The 12,707-nt window shown below is 38.0% G+C and overlaps 2 long non-coding RNA genes across 2 annotated transcripts in view; both read right to left on the reverse strand.

Moving 5' to 3' along the window:
- The window catches only part of LOC127972845 (uncharacterized), a 75,933-nt gene extending 63,750 nt beyond the window's left edge, over positions 1-12,183 (reverse strand). Inside the window, exon 1 of the long non-coding RNA XR_008157209.1 lies at positions 12,046-12,183. This is a non-coding gene — a long non-coding RNA (uncharacterized LOC127972845). The remainder of the gene's footprint in view (positions 1-12,045) is intronic.
- Positions 9,753-11,057, reverse strand: LOC127972839 (uncharacterized). Its single transcript, XR_008157157.1, has 3 exons — positions 10,939-11,057; positions 10,598-10,659; positions 9,753-9,895 (listed from the first exon to the last, which is right to left on the reverse strand). It is a non-coding gene; the product is annotated as an uncharacterized LOC127972839 (long non-coding RNA).
- Positions 12,184-12,707: the final 524 nt, after the last annotated feature.

The following is a 12,707-nucleotide window of genomic DNA, read 5'->3' on the forward strand; positions in this document are numbered from 1 at the left end:
CTTGGTTCATCTTCGGAACTCAAATCAAGATATTTCGATGAAATCCAAGAGCTCTCTGAACCTATAGACAGCAAGGGTACTACCACAATCAAGGCACAGTAACGTAGTAAGGACATCATTAAAATAGTCCATGAGGCATCAGTGGTTCAACTATAATTTTATGAAGCTACAGAAATACTTTTTGTATGTAAAGAAGAGAGGAGCTCTGAGAGTTGTTGAATAGCATAGTTATTTTTTTTTATTTATTTATTTTTTGCACTCTCGGATTTCATCAAATCATAATTTAATTAGAAATGGCTTGAAAGAGATCAGGTGGAATAGGATCAAGCGGGAAAGTAGTAGGATGATTAGAAAGGATGAGTTTGGATACTTCTATCTCAAAGATTGAAGGGAAGGATGTGAACGAGTGTATGTTTGCTGGTAAGATGTGCTTGACAGATTGTGTGATGGAAAATTTACCCCTTGAGTAATCAGACTTACCCCTTGAGTAACCAGTACATGATCAGAGGAGCAATGTTGTGTATAAATAAGGTCTAGTTGATTGCCTGATTTTACATAGTGTGGAAGTCTGCAGCTTGAGGTTTATCTAGTTGGATGTCAAAGTCTCCAAGCATAACTAGGGTAGTGCCATCATTAGGAAAGTTTAAGAGCAGTATATTTAATTAATCCAAGAAGTTACCTTGTGGTCCTGGGGGTCAATAAACAGCTACAATTTTGGTTTTAAATGGTGGTTAATAGTGACTGCATGTGATTCAGATGAGCTCTTAATATTCAGAACAAGGTAAAGGAATACATTTCCAATCATAAGAGATGAACAGATCAGTACCTGCACCTCTTCCAGTCAGACAGGGAGTGTGGGAAAATGAGAAAGTATTGGAGAGTGCTGCAGGAGTAGCAGTGTCCTCTTGTTTGATCCACATCTCTATGAGAGCCATAAAGTTTAGCCTTGAATGACTAGTAATAGAATTAGTAATGAAATCTGTTTTACTTACTGCAGATTGAAAATTCCAAAGACCAGTAGAAAAAGAATGTAGAGTATTAGCAGACATAGGCGCAGGTTGTTAGGATAGTGTTGCCTATGGTTTGATGTGTGGTTTGTAAGTAATAGTAATAGTAGAGATATGGAAACACATAGTAAGAGTTGTTCATTAAAAAACTAAAACAGAAGTGAAGCAATGTGTAGAAAAGACAATGAATTAAAAAAAAAGCTTATGTCCCTGCACTGTGGAGTCGATGGTCTTTACACTCTTCAGTCTTCACACGAGGGCTGCCATGGTATACTAATTGGTCCATCTGTGTGATTGTGGACTTCAGGAGAAACCCTCCTGCTCTCCCCCCACTCACCATCATAAACAGCACTGTGACTGCAGTGGAGTCATTCAGGTTCCTGGTAGTGCTGCAACGACGCGTTGACGTCATCGATTACGTCGACTACAAAAATACGTCGACGTGCGTGAAATGCGTCGACGCATCACACTGTTTGTTTACATCTCGAGTAATGGCATAATGGGAATGGAGAAAGTTGCATTCTATCACAAAAAACAGAGACCACTGTTATCAAAAGTGTGGGAAATTCTTTAAACAGAGGACAAATAAAATGGCCCTTTGTTCCCTTTGCAAAACCGAGATGGTGTACCATGACAGCACAACTGCGATGCGCGAGCACCTCAGAGGAAAACATCTGGGCGCTCTCCGGTGTTACGGATTAACTGGTTACCGTGTGATCTGGTCACCAACCTCCTGGTTCAGGTCTGATATTCTTGAGCTTGCGGCATTCTGAAAAGTTGAGATGTTTTTAACTCGATGCGGCGCGGACGCGCCTAGAAAAGCGACCGCGTCGCTTCCATCATGAGCACGCATATCGCGCGCCTACATTGGAAATAACGAAGTTGAGCGCGCAAAAGACGTGATTTGTGAACGGCTCATTAAAAGACAGAGCGCCACCGAGCTACCCCGAATCAGCTCCAGATCTCTGGAAACCATGCTAAACCATAGCAGAACCCTGACTACATTTTATGGTTTGTGATGCTAAAGAACGTTTCATGACGTCTCAGACAACTGTAAATTTGTGGCTACTGTGGTTTAATTATAAACGCTATCATAAACTCATATTTACCATAGTAAAATAATATTCTTTGACTCTTTATTTTTTATACTGTAAAAACTTCAACCACATTGGTTGAAATATTATATTAGAAGTTGTACTTATATATTTTTTTTGTAAAGTTATCCAAAGGATTCATTAGCTAATTAAAAAAAAGAACATTAGATTAATTATTTATTGTAATAAAAATAATCGTTAGACTAGTCGACAGAAAAAAATAATCGTTAGTTGCAGTTCTAGTTCCTGGGCACCACTATCTCTCAGGACCTGAAGTGGGATATTCACATTGATTCCATTGTGAAAAAGGCCCATCAGAGGTTGTACTTCCTTTGCCAGCCGCGGAAGTTTAACCTGCCACAGGAGCTGCTGAAACAGTTCTACTCCACCATCATTAAATCCATCCTCTGCACTTCAGTAACTGTCCGGTTCAGCTCAGCTTCTAAATCTGACCTCAGAAGACTACAGAGGGTAGTCTGGACTGCTGAGGGAATCATCGTTACATCCCTCCCTTCTATTCAAGAACTGTATTTATCCAGAGTGAGCAAAAGGGCTGGCAAAATCACTCTGGACCCCTCACGTCCAGCACACTCCCTCTTTGAACTGTTGCCATCTGGTCGACGCTACAGAGCTCTGAGCACTAGAACGACCAGGCACAGGAACAGTTTCTTCCCTCAGGCAATCCATCTAATGAACACTTGATAATAACTGTGGAACACCCTACACTATTTATATTTATATACACATACACCTATTTATCTAACACACATACTTAGTGTACACTTACATTTTGCACATAATATACATGTACATACATAACTGCTTTTTGTAATATACCTGCCATACAATTGTCAATTTGTTTATTGTAATTCCTTACCTACTTATTTGTATTTTTTATTATTTTATTGTGTGTTTTATGTTCTGTCACTGTCATTCTGTTGCACTTCGGAGCTTCTATCACGAAAACGAATTCCTCGTATGTGTAAACATACCTGGCAATAAAGCTCATTCATTCATTCATCTAGGACCTTTATATATTGTGTGCCATTGTAAAGACTGTAAGTAAAGTGGCGTGTGGCCAAGTATGGTGACCCATACTCTGAATTTGTGCTCTGGATTAAACCCATCCAAGTGCACAAACAAAGCAGTGAACACACACACACACACACACACCGTAAACACCCCTCCAGGGCAGTGGGCAGCCATATGCTGCAGTGCACAAAGAGCAGTTGGGAGTTCAGGGTCTTGCTCAAGGGTCTCACCTCAGTCGTGGTATTGAGGGTGGAAGAGAGTGCTTTACATTCAATCCCTCCCAGACATGAGACTCGAACCTGCAAACCTCATGTTACATGTTCTACTCTCTATCCATTATGCCACAACTGCTTTCATACTACCGTTTTCATCTGTATTAAATTCAGTTTAACGTCTAACCTGATAAAGTCTATGGATTGTAGAACACATTTTATGTGGCCAGTATTTTTTTAGCCTACTGTTAAACAGTTCATATTCTAGCTGGTTGGTGAGACATACAGTTAGAAGGTTTCAACAAACTCTCATCGATTTAAAAAAAAAAAAAAAAACAACTGAGGTAATAAACTGTTCAGAAAAACTAGGAATGGTTTACTTAATAACTGTGCACAGTTTACAGTGTAACAGAGTTTTAATTACAATGGTGGTATGTAAACAAATAGCTCCAGCGACCTATAATTGCAATTTCTTTTTTTATACAAGTGAACCATGGATGAGAATTCTACAGGTGCCCCTGGCTAAATGTTTTGATTTCGGCTCTTACTACACAGCAACATGTATTTTACTTAGAGATGGATAAGCCCTCAAATTAGCTGAACAGTTGATTCAAGGTGATAGCTGCAATGGAGACTAGCACACACTGACCTCTCTTTTACCAAAACTGTCTGCCCTGGTATTCTCTCTCCTCCATAAGCGGCCTGCTAAAACACTCCCTTTTGTTTCCGCTACCTCTCCTCTGTCCTTCTTCTGGGCTTATTACAAATGAGCATGACAGCCGCAAAGAAAATGGGCCCATCAGTTAGCGATTCCAGAGTGTAGATATGATGGATGATGAGAAAGTTCCCCTCTAAACTTGGAGGTTTGACCTTGTTGCCAGTAATGTTACACATACCCTGCCCTTTTACAGATAAAGTCACAACTCATCAAAATAGAGATCCAGATGGATAGAGCAAAATCAATCCTGGAGATTCTGTGCTCAGCCAAGGACACAACAATGCAGTAAATTCAAAAGGAAAGTGATTACATGGAATGTAATGTTTTACTGTATTTCACCACATAAAGGTCTAAAAAAACTGGAAGTCTTCAGATCTAAACTCTCTTTAGAAGCTGTCGTGTTTTGATGAATGTGTGACTCTTTTTTTTTCCAAGGTCCCACAAAACTGATTTAAAATAGCTTTATTTTCCCAAATTCCCACTGTGTAATACTACATATAATGTGTGTTATTCAATACTATGGCTGTGTTATGTATATTTAATAATATTAGCGTGTACTTAATTTATGCAATAAATGTTGTTTGAAGCAGCTTCACGTTAAAAACAGGTAAACGCCATTATGAAAAAAAAGCAGCTCCACGGAAGACAAAAGTCTCCTTATTCAACTAAGTTTTGTTCAGTGTTGTTTCAGGTCAGTTTAATAACAGTGTCGTAAATAAATAGTTCATAAATTGCGAAAAATTATTTTGCAAAGTTAGTGTAATTATCCAGCTTAATTCAGTTAGAATTTTGTTCTAATCAGTGCAGTTAAATCAATATCTATTATATATATATATATATATATATAGGTCCAAAAATAGCAAAAACTATGGCTTTATTCAGCATTGTCTTCTCTTCCACGTCTGTTGTGAGAGAGTTCAAAACACTGCAGTTTAGTGATATCCGGTTTGTGAACGATTCACTCGATGCAACCAGATCTTCTTGAACCAGTTCACCAAATCGAACTGAATTGTTTGAAATGGCTCACGTCTCCAATACGCATTAATCCACAAATGACTTAAGTTGTTAAAGTTTTTAATGTGGCTGACACTCCAACTCCACTCAAACCAATATCCCGGAGTAATTCATTTACTCAAACAGTACGCTGACTGAACTACTGTGAAGAGAGAACTGAAGATAAACAACGAGCCGAGCCAGATAACGAACGAATGATTGACGGAGATGAAGATGAACGGAGGACTTATGGGTTAGGAACGACATGAGTGTGAGTCATTAATGACATAATTTAAATTTTTCGATGAACTATCCCTTTAATATATATTTACTAATGATGTACTTTTGTTTAGAAATTGACCAATAATCAGTGAGCAATATTTTAGATCAGTGTAGATCAATTTATCGTCTCAAGTGTGTTGTTTTGACATATCACAACAACAAGTCAAGTCACCATTATTTATATAGCGCTTTAAACAAAATACATTGCGTCAAAGCAACTGAACAACATTCATAAGGAAAACAGTGAGTCAATAATGCAAAATGACAGTTAAAGGCAGTTCATCATTGAATTCCGTGATATCATCTCTGTTCAGATTAAATAGTGTCTGTGCATTTATTTGCAATCAAGTCAACGATATCGCTGAAGATGAAGTGACCCCAACTAAGCAAGCCAGAGGCGACAGCGGCAAGGAACCGAAACTCAATCGGTGACAGAATGGAGAAAAAAACCTTGGGAGAAACCAGGCTCAGTTGGGGGCCAGTTATCCTCTGACCAGACGAAACCAGCAGTTCAATTCCAGGCTGCAGCAAAGTCAGATTGTGCAGAAGAATCATCCAACAACACTATGGAGACCTTCGGAAAAGCAGTGATTAAAGTCCAAAACCTGACCTGAAATAACCTAACAAATCAATTGGGGCTAAAACAGTTCCGTAAACGATGAAGTTCATACAAGTTTCTGAGCTTTGTTTTTTGGCTCTTCATGATGTAGACGAGGGTGGAACTCCTTATATGGTAATATCTCCTGGAAAAACATGCCTGTGCACACTGACCAGAGCATGATTGAGATTGCGTCATCAACAAGCTTCATCCGGTGGCAGCGCTGCACGGGACTTGCTCGTGAAGAATGTCTCCAAAGAAGTGTGTTTTTGGTTGTAAGGGAAAGATAACTTCATTCAGCTTCCTAAATAACCCAGTGTTATGTAAACAGTGGATACAGTCTGTTTATCTGGGAAAGCAACAAAGTTTCACAAGTGTGTTTGTTGACGAAGGTTTTATAGATATGGCACAGTTCAACACTCTATTTGCACATCGTTTGATATTGAAATATGTAGTGGTCCCAGCTATAAATGACCCGGTCATGATTCAGAACTGCAGACAGTAAGTGAAACGTCATCAAATGTCTGTTTTGTTGACATTCGGCAGCTCAAGTGCTCATCACTCACCCACAGCACGCCCCCGGAAGCTTGCCCTTGTATCTTTCTTTTAGAAATATGATAAAACCAAAGATATTTGGAGATATGAAGGATGCAGGTGAGTGTGACTTCACCAAGCACAATAAGTTCCTGAATCAACATCCTAGTTGATCCGGAAACAACATTCCAATCAGAATTGAGATATAACTTTTCAGGAAATATCTGTTTTAGGCTTAAAATCAGGGCTAGGTGCTTCTACACCAGCTATCAATTCACACTGATTTTAGGAATAAATTTGGGGTAGGGTTATGTTTGGGTTAAGTCTATATTTTTGAACAATAATGTTGATCCAGGAACATGTCTTACTTGGCAAAATCACAGCGACCATAGATGCAATATTTCTCTATACGTACTTCAAGATTAACATGAGATTGGGTGAAACTGTATGTTATGCACCTTTAAGCAGCTCTTAATGTCGATCATGGATCAAATCGATCCACCATAGCAAACAGCCAATATGTTTGAGCTGTTTAATGCATTTTAGACATTGTGTTTTCCTCAGTGCATAACTGATATGTCACACATTTAATCTTTAAATAGTAATGCAAATATATAAATTCTGCTGTCAGGAGTGGCCGAGGCTTACACTTGTGAACGAGCGCTGGTGCGCACATACACACTAAACAGACGGAATGCAATAATTCAAAATTAAACAATTTTTTTTAAACCTATATGTAAGTGTATTTTTATGATAGCAGGAACTGTAAAGTGACTATTGCAATGGGTAAATAAAATGTAAAACAGTCATAATTACTAATCTGGGATGAGTTCATGTGCATTTCCTATAAAATGTATTAGTTTGATTTAACTTTTAGTTTAATTATTTCAAAGCTTTAAAGAGCAATGTTAGATTGTAATGTTCTAATGTTCTGCTATCTGTTCTGATAACTATAAAACCAGAAATAAAGGCTGCATAGCTATAGTATGTGAGAGAGTCAGTGGTAATATATTTGGATTCCTATTGTTCAGTGTTAGAAGAGTTTAGCTTAACCTGATAGTAAGCCTATCCTGGACCAGGTTAGTTTCCCAGCATAAGCCTGGCCTATTTGGTTTACTTGTTTTATGAAACAGGCTATGAGGCATTAAAGTCAGAAGACACATAACTTAATTTATGATTTGCTGTCTGTCTGAAGCAAATAAATAAATGTGATAATTTTATTCTTCCATTGCATCGAATAGCATTGTGTTTAATTGAATCGAAATCAAATCGCACTGCATAGTAATGGGGTAAATCGCATCTCATTGCTAGCTGCTTCATATGTATCTTAATTGTATCGTAGGTTATGCCTCAGTAATGGAGATGCACATCTCTATTGTACATATTGTATGTTAGCTTATGCATTAAAAATAACAGAGACCCTTGCCTTCAACAAACAATGAAATCTAGTCACAGATTTTTGTGATGTTTTCACAGGATTCTGACATAAATCAGATACATGTTTATACCAGGTGTTTATACCAATTTATTTTGCCAACCACTTGAACAACTGAGCCCCCATGAGTATTGGGGGTGCAACTGTCAGTGAGATTAGCAGGTTTACTCCAGGTACTCAACACATTCTCACTCTAAGCCAGAGGTTAAGTGACCAAGTAAGAGGTGGCAACTACTTGGTTAATCTAAAAAAAAAAATTGTAGGATCTGTACTGTATGTGCGCTGTGCATTAACATCCTGTCTGGTTAAAGCATGCTCATATGGTGTAATGACAGTGTAATCATTTACTTGCTTATATGGTTATATGAAAAATACTCTTTACAAGCTTTTTTGATGCAGGAGATTCCATGTAAGAGCTCTCCATGAGACATATCTCGTTTATTATTCATCATGTAAATGTACACTGTCATTGCCAGTGAGCCGTTGAACCGCAGTAATAGCCATCATCTGATCTATTATTCATAATCAGCAATTTGCATAAGCAGCACTACGGTCTCCCAGATGACTATGTTAAAGCTACGGTCAGGTGATCCTGATAGAGGTGCTAACTCTACGTCTCTTTCGCAAATATTAAAGGAGCACTAGGGCGGATGCGCCGGTGCTTAATGACTAGCTTTTGATTTTTGCTGCAGTTCATTTGTTTTATCACCCCCCGACAGCTCCTGTATTTGAATAAGCGACTAAGCTTTGTCACTGCTGGAGGCTGTGTGTTTCCTCATTGATGGCTGTACTGAAAGATCAAAATTACAAAAAAAAAACAAGCAGAGTACTGTAGTTCAGGGATTCATTCGGTCATTCTCAGGTCAGTGTTTTTCCCTTTTATATGTTCTGCAGATAGACTGATGAAAGAACTCATGATATTTCTTTCCTATGTTGGCATATTTCCAATGAAAACAGGAAGTTGGGGCGGGACATACAGTATCATAACAATCACCTCCAGGTGACTTTTTTTTTTTTTTTTTTTTACACAGTTCCCTTCTGTGAATATAGCATTCTGGGAGGAGGGGAGAGCTTGCTTTAACCCCCGGACTAGACAACCCGCAGCTACAGTGTAAATGTAGACCAATTCCATTGTAAAACCGTGGAATTGGCAACCTTGATAGTCTCATCCCAATAGGAGGCTGCTCATATCTCCCTGGTTTCTTGAGATTATTATTATTTTTTTAACTGGCTCTTGGATTGTAGAAAATAAGCTCTGTGTCCAATAAAAGTATATGATCCTTACGTATTTTATTCATCATGATATTCTTCAGAAGAGCACAACTTGAAGTTTATAAGCCTAAATACATACAATCGGCAGAAGTAAAAACTAAACATGGGCTATTAACCAACTTATACCACAGTCACATGACTTCAATGTTATCAACATTAAGTTTCTGACAGCACTTCTAATCTTTATTTAAAAACAGAAAGTTTGAGTTTGAATAGTTTCTAAAAGTGGACTACTAATAAATGCATCAGTTCCGCTTGATAACATTTCATATCTTTGACAATCTCTGTAATCACAATTACTTGTGTGTTTTATCTTGTAGAATGAAACATGAACATTTATTGGGCTTGAGTTAACTGCAGAACTTATTTCCAGCATTTAACCAAAAACCCACTCAACCCCTCTTCAGAATTTCAAAAATGAAACACTTGCTGATTACTATTGCTAGTCAGTTGCAGGCGGTATTAAGGGAGAGATGGAAAGAGACTGCAGAAATTGGAGCATATTTGCTGAAGTTTGTGTATATGTAGGAGTACATTAGCATATACTGCTAAGAGACAAAAACTCAAATCAACTAAATTTAAACTTTATTTTATTATTATTTTTATCTGAAGGGCTTGCTGCACTATTTGTGTACTGTGTTGCACTTTAACCACATTTTTCAGTAGCATGACAGTGGCTCAACTGTTTTTAAAATAGTGTTGCTTTTCCCAAGGGCACCTGGAGGTCCATGATCCATGATACACGGAAGAAAAAGAAGGTCTTAGGTCCTTTTTTTAAAAAACACATTTAAAATAGAAAACACATTTATGTCCAATACATCTTCTTTCCTTACAAATGATCTCAAAGTTACAGGTCAAAATACCTACTATATATTCACAACCACAAAAAAAAAAAAAAAAAAAAAAAAAAAACGGATGTTATATATTTTTTATTTTAACTTGTGGAAAAGGGCCAGCCGATGACCTCTTTAAACGTGTGTAAGGATGCAATTTCAAAGTAACATTTTTACACATTTAATTTAAAACTTTAATGCATATTTGAATATCGTTACCTTAATATCAAGGTGGACAAACAACTCTATTACTTGAGTGAAAGTACAGATACTGCTGGTCTAATATTACTCCAATACAAGTAAAGGTTGTAATGACTGATCTTTTCTTAAGTAAAAGTACAGAAGTACTTTCTTTTAGAAGTACCAAAAGTACCTTTCCTTATGTCAACGCACTGTATTATTACTGTTGTTGGATCTAATACTTGCAATACCTTATTCATCCGAAGCAATTTTAAATATATTATGCCTGCTGAATACACTAACTAGTTTGTAGTACGTATTTGGAATAAAATACCTTTTATAGCGTTAACCTATTAAAATTAAACATGTTGAAAAAAAAAAAAAAACTTATTTAACTTAGTACCCACCTCTGGCAGTATGCATACATCTACAGTTCATCCACATCTGAACCAACTGGATAATGAAATTGCTGTAAATAGAATGAAAAAAATAAATAAATAAATTAAATAAATAAATAACCCAACCTGCTTCAAAACCCAGCAACACAACTGTAGCGGTGTACCTTTACTACAACAACACTGCTTTGACAAAGCAAAACACCAAGATTTATTTGACATAAAAATGACAAAAACACCCTGTAATCGGAGTGCCACCTTAAGTCAAACAACTATTGTGTTTCATTAGGAGATGCATAACAGTTATTTTGTGGCTTTATAGTTAAGATTTTCATTTACACAATTAGGCACACCTCAGCAATGGCATAAGTAGCAAAGGGAGACAATCCTCAAGGTGGGACACAGGACATTCAGGAGCATCACAGGTAAGCATAGAGAAAATGTAAGTTACACTTTCTTAATTCGAGGTTAGACACTGACTGAGGCTGAGGTCTGTGCTTAAATAGAGTGCTGATGATGGTCTGATTGGGAACAGGTGTGGATGATTAGTATTCGGGTGACTGGGAGCCCTGGGTGCTGGAGATGAGAGGGCTAGGACGATCTGTGACAATCAGAACCACAGTAGAATTAATTATTACAATATTCAATCAGATCTAGTTAAAACCCAAAGTTATAAGCTGTAAAATAATGCCCTTAACAGCATTTGGCAAAGAATTGTGAAAGTGAGGTTACACAATATCGAAACAACTGCTGTATAAATCATATATAAAGATATATCCTTTTATAGCGAATTTTGGCACTGTATTAGGGTGACCATATGAGCCATTTTCCCAGGACGCGTCCTTTTCTATATTGCCTAAAAGATGCAAAGTAGTTTGACCAATAACATGCAGGTATGGTACATAATCAACCAGTCATGGCATGTGAGAAAGTGAGTTTTACAGAGAACGTTCAAAGCAATGCAAATACACGTACATGTTAGCTGTTTGTTCGTTCATTCAACTTGAAGCGTCGCTGCGCAACGATCATTGTATGACACCAAAGTACCAAGAGAGTGATTTTAATGCATAAGGAGCCATCTCCTTGTCCACTCTGCTCTCTATAGCTCTTATGAATGTCATACAATGTTCAATCTGCACAGCACAAACAGCAAAAAACTGGATATTTCAGGCAATATAAAAATCCTGGCAAGAACGCGTCCTGGGAAAATGGCTCATATGGTCCCCATACACTGTATTCATTAAAGTGATGTGAAGTGAAATTCACCCAAGTATGGTGACCCATACTCAGAATTTGTGCTCTGCATTTAACACATCCGAAATGCACACACACAGAGCAGTGTACACACACACACACACACACACACACACACTGTGAGCAAACACCCGGAGCAGTGGGCAGCCATTTATGCTGCGGCGCCCGGGGAGCAGTTGGGGGTTCGATGCCTTGCTCAAGGGCACCTAAGTCGTGGTATTGAAGGTGGAGAGAGAACTGTACATGCACTCCCCCCACCCACAATTCCTTCCAGCCCGAGACTAGAACCCACAACCCTTCGATTGGGAGTCCAACCCTCTAACCATTAGGCCACGACTTCCCCAATAAGACTCGAACTCGGGTCTCCCGAAGCACAACAGCACTACATGGTGACGCGCTTACCCACAATGCTATTGGCGCCGACATGAATGATTAATACACATTCAGCTCATGATATGCTGTTTTAGTATCTAAGAACAACTTTTTTCATGTATTCTGAATCAAGCCACTCTGAGAAATTGAAACATTCATAATGTAATTTAAAATCTTTTTCTTGTTTTTTATTTTGGACTTAAAGTTCGGATTTTATTATTAATTTTTTTCTCTATTCTTCTTCTTGTCAGCTCCCTAGTGTTTGCGACTGTGTATTGTTAGCCAGTTACCCTGGGTGTATTTGAGCCCTTGTATCTTAGTATTGTCAGGTCTTGTTGGATGTATCTCTGGTGTTTTTATGCTGCCTTTGCGTGCTCTTGGAACTTCCATAAAGATGATTTACCTAGGAATAAACTGCACACAAATGCCCTCTGATGTAGTGTTTACCACTGGGAAGTTCGGGAATAATTTTGATACCCAGATTCCCATGTTGGGA

This window comes from Carassius gibelio, chromosome B15, assembly GCF_023724105.1.
Source record: "Carassius gibelio isolate Cgi1373 ecotype wild population from Czech Republic chromosome B15, carGib1.2-hapl.c, whole genome shotgun sequence".
Taxonomy (NCBI): Eukaryota; Metazoa; Chordata; class Actinopteri; order Cypriniformes; family Cyprinidae; genus Carassius; species Carassius gibelio.